Source organism: Hypanus sabinus, chromosome 10 (assembly GCF_030144855.1).
Source record: "Hypanus sabinus isolate sHypSab1 chromosome 10, sHypSab1.hap1, whole genome shotgun sequence".
Lineage (NCBI taxonomy): Eukaryota > Metazoa > Chordata > Chondrichthyes > Myliobatiformes > Dasyatidae > Hypanus > Hypanus sabinus.
Window position 1 is genome coordinate 104,326,504 of NC_082715.1, and position 9,556 is coordinate 104,336,059.

Here is a 9,556-nt window from a genome sequence, read left to right on the forward strand (position 1 = left end):
AGAAACCTAGGAAAGATCATTCTAAGACTTGATTCCCTATTTTAAATACTATTATGCTTTGTGTCAATGTTTAATTGAAGCAGGGGTGCTAAGCACAAAAGGCTGTCTGCTTAGTCCTCTGCTCTACTCACTTTGCACCTATCACAGTTTGGCTAAATTTTTCTGATGAGGCAAATGCCATAGGCTGAATCAACAGTAGTGACAAATCATCATTAAGGAGAGGGAATAAAAATCTGGTTGAGTGGTACCTCAACAACAACCTCTTGCTTAATGTCAGCAAGACCAAGGAGCTGATTTTGACTTCACTATAAGGAAACCAGGGGTACATGAGCTAGTTCTCATTAGAAGATCTGAGATAGAGAGGATCAGCAACTTTAAATTCCTCAATGTTATCATTTCAGAAGACCTATCCTGGGCCCAGCATACAAGTGCAATTACAAAGAAAGCACAGCAGCACCTCTACTTTCTTAGGAGTTTGCAAAGATTCAGCATGACATCTAAAACTTTGACAAATTTCTATAAATGTATGGTGGAGAGTATATTGACTGGTTGCATCACAAACTGTTTGGAAACACCAATACACTTGAATGGAAAATCCTACAAAAAGTAATGGGTACAGCCCAGTCCATTGGGGTAAAGCCTCCCCAGCACTGAGTACATCTACGTGGTTTGTTGTCGCAGGAAAGCGGCATCTATCATCTGGGACCCCCACTACCCACATCATGCTCTCTTCTTGCTGCTGCGATCAGGAAGAATGTACAGGAGCCTCAGGACCCACACAACCAGTTTCAGGAACAGTATTACCCCGCAACCATAAGGCTTTTAAACCAAAGGGGATAAATTTACTCAATGTCACTTGCCCCATTACTGAAATATTCCCACAACCTATGGACTCATTTGCAGGAACTCTTCATCTCATGCTCTTGATATTTATTGTTTCTTTGTTTACTTATTATTTCTTTCTTTTTGAATTTGCATATTTCTTGTCCTTTGCACGCCGTTTGTATGTCTACTTGGTGTGGTCTTTCATTGATTTTGTTATGGTTATTGGACTTAGAGTATGCCCACAAGAAAGTGAAACTCAGCTTTGTTTGTGATGACATATGTACTTTGATAATAAATTTTCTTTAAACTCACTTTCAGGAACTCCATTTCATATTCTCAATATTTATTGCTTATTTATTTATTACTATTGTTTCCCTTTTTCCTTTTGTACTTGCACAGTTTGTTGACTTTTGCACGTTAGGTTGTCCACCTGTTGGATGTGGTTCTATTATTGATTCTATTACAGTTTTTGTAATTTTTGAGAATGCCGGCAAGAAAAAGTATTTCAGGGTTGTATATGGTGACATACATGTACTTTGATAATAAATTTACTTTGAACTTGAAATTTTAACCTGCCTCTACCACCTCTTCTGGCAGATTGTTCCAAAAACCCACCATCTTTTCTGTGATAAAACTTACCACTAAAGTCTCTGTTAAAACTTCTCCTCACTCAACTTAAACCTATGCCTTTTGGACAAAGACTGTGAATATCTACCCTATCAATGTCCCTTATAATGTCATAATCCTCCAAGGTCACCTCAACTTCTTGCACTCCAGTGAGAACAATGCTGGTCTGTCCAATTTCTTCTTGTAACTAAAGTCCTCTGTTTCAGTTATCATCTTGGTGAATTCCTTTTCCACTTTTTCTTGCACTACTGCACATTTTCTAGTGTAGTGACCAGAACTGCATACAATATTCCAAGTATGGCCTAACCAATGTCTTGTACATCTACAACATGATGTCTCAACTCCTATACATGATACCTTGGCCTATGAACACAAACAATGGCATCTTCTCTACCCTATCCACCCATGTCAACATTTTGAGGGAGCTTTGAATTTGCACCCCAATATCTCTCTGTACTTCTATGCTTCTTAGATCATGGCCTATTACTATATATATTGTCTGAGGAAGGAGACTGCAATGGCTGAAAAATTACATTTGAAAGAAGACCAGCCTTGGGCTTTGCCTCATTTTAGGATTAATTCAACAAGGAGAGAATTGTTTCACACTAAGTGATATCATACTGCTATCATATAATCAATAAAGATAAGCAGCTAAAATCATACTTCCATTCAGTACTTTACATAAAACTTTGTGTTTTAAGTTTTAATCTTTTTTTATCTGATAAGACCTAAAAATATAACAAAGTTTATAATATATAGGCATTAATTGGTGCTTAGTTACCTATTTGATCTTAGTCCTACATTCCTCCTGTGTTGGCATTTTTGTAGAGAAGGAGATAACTTTACTTGCAGATGCACCGCTCACCATCACAGTACAGTTTGCTTCCAAGTACAGTAACTTTATTACCATCATAAAACAGTGGGTTTCTTAGGAATGCATTAAGGATGCAAGCAGGTGTTATTTTTATCTCCAAGGTGTGGCAAGAAGGATCCAGATATCATGCTACTTCTTCTTACAGCTATCATTCTAATAAAATCTTCTATTTATGCACAATTCATTGAATAGGAGGTTATAGAGCCCACCATTGCCACGATGGCCCAAAGTGGGCTATTTATGCTACTTCCCATTTCCTGTACCTAAGCCTTGTAAGGCATTTCTGTTTAAGTATTCTAAGCCTCGACTGCCACCTGCATGAAACTTCTTCCACCTTCAACTCTCCTTTAAATCCATGATTACTTCACTTAAATCTTTATTCCGGAGTTAGCTACCTTTCTGCCAAGACAATCAGGTCCTCAAGAACACTCTCCTTCGGTCTCTCTAAGTTTTAGGCACCTCAATGAAAACTTGCCTCTGTGGTTTTGAAAACAATTGGAATCATCAGTCCCTCCTCACAATGACAATTCTTCACTCCTGGCAACATACTATAAATCTCCTCTGGACCTTCTCTGGCACTGTTAGATCCTTCTTGCAGTGTGGTGACCAGAACCGCATATTGTTCTCTTGCTGTGCTCACTGGAGTCCTCTAAGATCCCAGTGATGTAGATGTTGGTCTGGGAGAGGACACATTTCCTTTAAATGAATTTGAAGAACTTTATAGAGCCAGTTATTATTACCTTTGCAGCATCTTATGATGCCTGTTGTAGACAGTCCAGTTTTCAGAAGCAGCTCAGAAGAAAGGGATCACTGCATCTTCTGCCAAGACTAAGACCTTTATCTTCAAGTAGAATTGGTAATAGCATGGGAATTGGTTTATCATTGCCATGTGTACCGGGGCACTGTGAAAAGCTTGTCTTGTGTACACTTCATATACAGTAGATCAATTCATTACACGGTCCACCAAGGTATAATAAATTACTGCTGGAATTAACGCAAGATATCCTGTGCTCTAGTTCATGAGATGCCCTGACCGGTGCAACATTGTTTTAACTTTCCTGTTTGTTTAAGTATTTACAAGTTAATGTTTTAATATATTTTTCACAGGCCTCTCACTATGAACTTCATAAGAAACATATCAAGCAGTAGTAAATCAAGGCAACTGGACTTGCTGTCCTTTTGGTGCAGGTATACAGCTGAGTCTTGACCTGAGGTGTTAGCCCCCCTATGTTGGGCCATCTGTTTATGAAGTGGTTGCCTCATCTTGCCAATATACAGATCTGGGCAGTTGTCATTGTACTGGATTCCATATACAATATTGCTGTTTATGCTTGGGTGTAGGATCCTTGGGATGGACAAGTTTCTGTCTGAGTGTGTCTGTAGGTTTAAAAACCACAGAGGTGTGGTGTTTCAACTGTTGAAAGTCCTTCTGAGTTTCTCTGTAACTCCAACTACATATGGGATGTAGTCCTCTCACCACAGTCCCTCTTATGATTGCTATACCTTTAAACAGCTCCCAGAGTTTACAAGCTGGAAAACGACCCACCATGGATCAGAACTAAAGAAGCCTTTCAGTTAAGTGGTGAAACATCTTCTAGACAATGTCCAGTTGCCTTGATTTACTACTGCTTGATATACAACCATCTGGATGAATGAGAACTTTCATAGACATATTCATGACAATACCTCAGTAAATGTGGAGATGATGTTTTTAATGTAATCCCTGTGTCACACAAATCTGTGCGGGGGTTTACAAGTGAAAAAGATGTGGGCCATTCTTTGTGTAAAAACGTTGCTGCTTCATTTTGTAGAATCAGAGTTGTACAGCACAAACCCAGGCTCTTTCTGATAACCTCACAGCTTTGTAGTTGAGTGATGAAAGTGAATCAGTGCATTGGTTAGCAGATCAGAGGCTGACAGTGCACTCTAATGAAGTGGTTACAGCACAATTTTGGTGGCAGTGCAGGAGATCACTGGTGAGCTGTTAGGTGGAGTAGTTGGATGTGGGTATGAGGCTGTACTCTTCATCCTGTTAAGGTACTAATCTTAGCCACATCTTTACAGAAAGGACTGAATGAAGGTCACGCCTCTCTGCATTACACAGAATTGCAGTGCGTAAGTAGGTCATTAAGTCTAGCTGATTTCTGCTAGGATCCATGCTCCAAACTAACATCCCTTCATTCTAACTCTTCGTTTTGCAAATTTTAAATTTATTTTCTAAGTTCTTCAACTCTCTTTTTGATCAATGTTTTCTTGTCTCTGTGCTCTCATGGACTCCACGGTAGCATAGTGATTAGTGCAACACTATTACAGCTTGGGACATTGGAGTTTGGAGTTCAATTCCAATCTCATATGTAAATAGTCTGTATGTCCTCCCCGTGGAATTTGTGGGGTTTCTCCAGGTGTTCTGGTTTCCTCCCACAGCCCGAAGATGTACTGGTTAGTAGGTTAATTTGTCATCGTGAATTATCCAGTGATTAGGCTAGGGTTAATTAAAGGACAATAATTAAGAAATTAAAATCAGATTTTACATCCCTGCATCTGTGAGCATCGCTGAGGTTTAATTGGCATTACAGGATGCATCATTAAAGTACAACTCACCCAGGCCTGCTGTTTTTTCTGATTCCACTAATTACACTGCCTGTGTCCTTCCATGATCCTTCTATGCAGCTCTTTAGCTTCATATAACAACATAGACATATTATTAACAAAGTTAACTTGACCATTTATAAGAAGGTGCAAGGTGTGTGGATGCTACAATGTGAAAGAGTGTGGCTGGAGAAAGGAAGTGTGGGCACCAGGGATTTTGGATGCTGTACCGCGCAGAAATGACGCTGAAGACATCCTCCATCTGGAGGACAGGTGAAATGCATCTACAGGGGTGTGGCACGAGACAGCAGTGGGGCTCAATGCAAGGATATAGCTCAACAATCTGGATGTTGTGCAGGGAGGTGAGAGATGATCCAACAAGAATTATTAAGAACACTTACAACCCCAGCACTTACCTACTAACCATCTCTGCCAATCAGAACATATATAATATTGAAATATTCACCACACACACTATTTGTAATAATGAAGGATCTCAAATCCAGAATTCAAAGTCTAGGTCTTCTGGTAGTAACCCAGCCTTGACCACTATGTCACCCAAACACTTCACATCACTCACATACTCCCTTCTTTCCTTTTTTGAGGAGGTAACATCAAAAGGAAGTAATTTGAACTAACAAGAGGGGGTATGCAAGCATTGTTAATATCTATGGAGGGGACAGCACTGGCCATTACATTGAAAAGCTTGTAGACATTCTCCATTAAGGGCAAGAAAATCTATCCCCCAATATCTCCATTTCACTTTCCAACTCCTGATTCCCCAGTCAGATCAACCCACAGGCTGTAGATACGTCAACCATGTTCTAACCTTCCCCTCACTACATGCCAACTCCAGACCAGAAATGCACCTCAGCACATCTAGAACACCTCTTGCAAATGAGCTCTTGACTCAGACACTAGCACAGATGTAATGTCCGATACCAGCTATAGGTGTATTGAGCTCAGAGCGGGGGAGGAATGTCTACCAGTAGGCAAGGTCACACACTAGTTATGGTGCACACAACCCAAATGAGATTTTCATTGTGTCAGGTTGCAAAAGGAAACTCCCAACATTGGACTCAGACTCAGGTTTATTATCACTGATATATGTGAGTTCAGAAACTTTGAGGAGTCCAATAGGATCCATGTTTTCTAATGTCAAATTCATGGACAGCTTCATGAAGCTGCATTGGGAATGAGCTGCACTGCATGGGCTGATGGCAGAGATAGTCAAAATGATGCCTCATTGCAGCTGTAGCCACTCAAGTCTACTGTCATGAGACCTTTCAAAAATATTTGTGCCAGAGCATTCTGTCAACCGAATAAGACAACCTTCAGCTCTTCTTCTCCCTCAGGGACTATGGTTTTCAGTTGACAAACCTTCTCCTCCTGGAAGCTTACCCTACTTTATGAGGGCTCCAGTTATTTCTCAATGCTCAGTGGATGCCTGACTAACCAATCCATGTCTGGGTGCAATTGTTTATTTTGTTCAAGCCTTTAAATCACTTAAAATTTAAACAAATTGAAAATTATACACATAAGTCTTTAAATCGCTATTAATAGGAGAGCTAGGGGCCAGGTTCCGGTTTAGGGACAATGATGTGGGGAGTTACAAATCAGATTAGGGTTTAGGGACAGTATATGGATGAGTTAGAAGTTTAGTGACATGAATGGGTTATGAAGAACACCTGGAGTATATGACTCCACTCCACACTTGAAGGCCAGTGATGTGGACAGGTGACGAAGGGCATCCGTGGAAGTCAGGCTGTCCCATGTCATTGGGTTCCAAGATTTTATGTCAGTGTGAGGAGGAGGCACGAGGGCAGGTGAGTCAGCCCACCCAGAGTCAGCATCAGCAGCTAGTCCTGGAGTTGATACTGAAGATTGAAGCCCGAAGCTGGATCAGAAGTCTGAAGGTAGAATCCCAATGGAGTGTCTGTGTGTTAGATAGGAAAGTGGCTCCTTTTCCTAATGTTTTTTTGCTTGCAGTGTTCTGACAAGTATTGTGGACATGCTCTGTTGCTGCCCGAATGTACGGCAACAGTCGCGGACTGCCCCAGTATATCCTTGACTGTGTTGTCTGTTAACGCAGATGATACATTTCTCTGTTTCAATGTACATATGATAAATAAACCTGAATCGGAATCAAAATGGTAATGCTGATGTCAAGTCAGCCTGCTGTCAAGTTTTCCTAAATTGTTTAAGCTCGTATTCACTGAACATTCCCTTGGGTGTGCATACTGTATATGTCATTTTGGTAGCATTAGACAACTAAATATCCAAATTCAGGAAGCAGTTTCAGTGGGATTGCTTCATAAACTCAGAAGATGTAGACAAAGCAAAATCCAATCAAGCACTTCATCATCCATCCACCAGGTGGTGCAGCAGACCAAATGAACAGGACATGAAAGTCAACGACCCACACAACCAATTAAATCCACTTGTTCAGTACTTTTGGGCCTGAACTGAGAAGAGTTTTTTTTTAAAAAAAGAAACACAAGAGATTCTGCGGATGCAGGAAATCTGGAGCAACACACATAAAATGCTGGAGGAACTCAGCAAGTCAGACAGCTTCTATGGAGGGAAATAATGTTTTTGGCCAAGACCCTTCATCAGGACTGGAAAGAAAGAGAGCAGAAGCCAGAATAAAAAGGGAAGGGAGGTGGAGGGGGAGCAGGAACTGGCAGATGTTAGGAGGGAGGGAGGAAGGCAGGAAGATGGAACCTATTTCTTCCTTCCCTTTCCTCTATGGTCTACTGTGCTCTATAAGATACCTTTTCCTGCAGCCCTTTCCCTTACCCACATCACCTCCCAGCTTCTGAAGTCATTCCTACTCAAACCCTGCCCCACTCACTTGGGTACACCTCTCCTGCCAGCTCATGTTCTCCCTCTCTCTACCCCTTTATTTTGGCTTCTGCCCTCTTCCATTCCAGTCCCGATGAAAGGGTCACGGACTGAAACGTCATTTCCCTCCGTAGATGCTGCCTGACCTGGTGAGTTCCTCCCACATTTTGTATGTGCTAATACAGTTAAAACTAGCTACATTGGTAGATCAGAAATCAGACAAAGGCAAGGACAGGTATTTTTCAGCTCTGAAAGACATCAATGAAACATACATTTTCCAATCTCTATCCAGTAATTTTCCATGAATGAGACTAACATTCTGCTAATTCCAGATTTATTTACTGGAGTCGGTGTGATCTCTGGATTAGTGGTCCTGAACTCTGGCTGCTCAATCCATAGCTTGACCTTCCATGATAACCAACACCTAAAAATACAACAAAGGTTTAGCAACAATTACATTCCAGATGCAACGTTAGTTAATTTTGCCTTTCTATCTTTGGACCTCCTGATATTCCCTTACAAGAAACAAAACTGGCATTTGAATAAAAAGGATTTAGTGACCAAAACATGAATAAGATCCACATTAAGAATTATTTCAAGGAACCACATCTACAGTAAATAGCTGCAGGCGTTTTACATAAACTAATATTGATGCTAAATTAACTGGGTAGGTTCTGGTTAATGTGATTTTATAATATGTGAAATAAAAAGTCATTTACAATGAAGCACCCAAAACCAAACAAAGCATTGTGCTTATAATGAGTAGGAAATAGGAATTCATTATAAGCACAATGAATTGTTATATTTTAAATATAAAAACTGGGTCCTAACCTGGAGTCATACTTTCCACTGTCCTCTGATGAGTTGAGCAAACTAAGGCTTTTCTCTTTGAGCGAAGGAGGATGAGAGGTGGCTTGATAGAGGTGTACAAGATGATAAAATGAATAGATTGTGCGGACAGCCAGAGACTTGTCCAAAGTTGGAAATGGCTAATATAAGGGGCATGATTTAAGGTAACTGGAGGAAATTATGGGAGGGTGGGGGTGTCAGAATGTGTTTTATTTTACACAGAGTGTAAGGAGCATGAAATGAACTGCAAGGTGCATTGATAGTGGCAGATACCTTAGAAGCATTTAAGAGACTTTTAGATGATAGAAAAATGAAGAGCTAAGTAGGAGGGAAGTGTTATATTGATCTTGGAGTTGGTTAAAAGGTTGGCATGACATTGTGGGCTGAAGGGCCTGTACGATTCTATGTTGTGTTCTAATTCATCTTTATGCAAAACAGGGATAAAACTAAAAATTCTCTAATTGTAGTAATATTTTTATTTAAAAAAATACTCCCCTACAAGGTTAGAATGTTTTAGGCATGACTGTTTTTGTCAACATTCATGCTATCAAGGAGAGTTTTCGACCAGCAGCAGGAAGATCCGAAGCTTGCAAAAAAAAATAAAAACAACTCCTGTTATTAAATATACATTTCTATGTGCTGAACCATTGGTAAATATGGCAAACAGTTGGGAACATTGTCCTGCCTATGCTAAAAGCAATGGGAAGGTGTTCTTGGCTGGCTGCCACAAAGGCAAAGCAAGAATGATCAAGGTTCCTAGGCAAATCAAGAAAGGATGCTGAAAACAATTACAACAAATCATAAACACAAGAGGTTCTGCAGATGTCACAAATCCAGAGAACACACACAAAATGCTGGACGAACTCAATGTCAGGCAGCATCAATGGAGGGGAATGAAGAGTTGACATTTTGGGTTGCCACCCTTCATCAGGACTAGAAAGAAAGGGG

General features: G+C 40.3%; 1 protein-coding gene across 1 annotated transcript in view; it reads left to right on the top strand.

Annotated features, from left to right (window-relative positions):
* The window catches only part of LOC132400923 (craniofacial development protein 2-like), a 93,835-nt gene that overhangs the window by 72,317 nt on the left and 11,962 nt on the right, over positions 1 to 9,556 (top strand). The gene's annotated exons all lie outside the window — the stretch shown is intronic.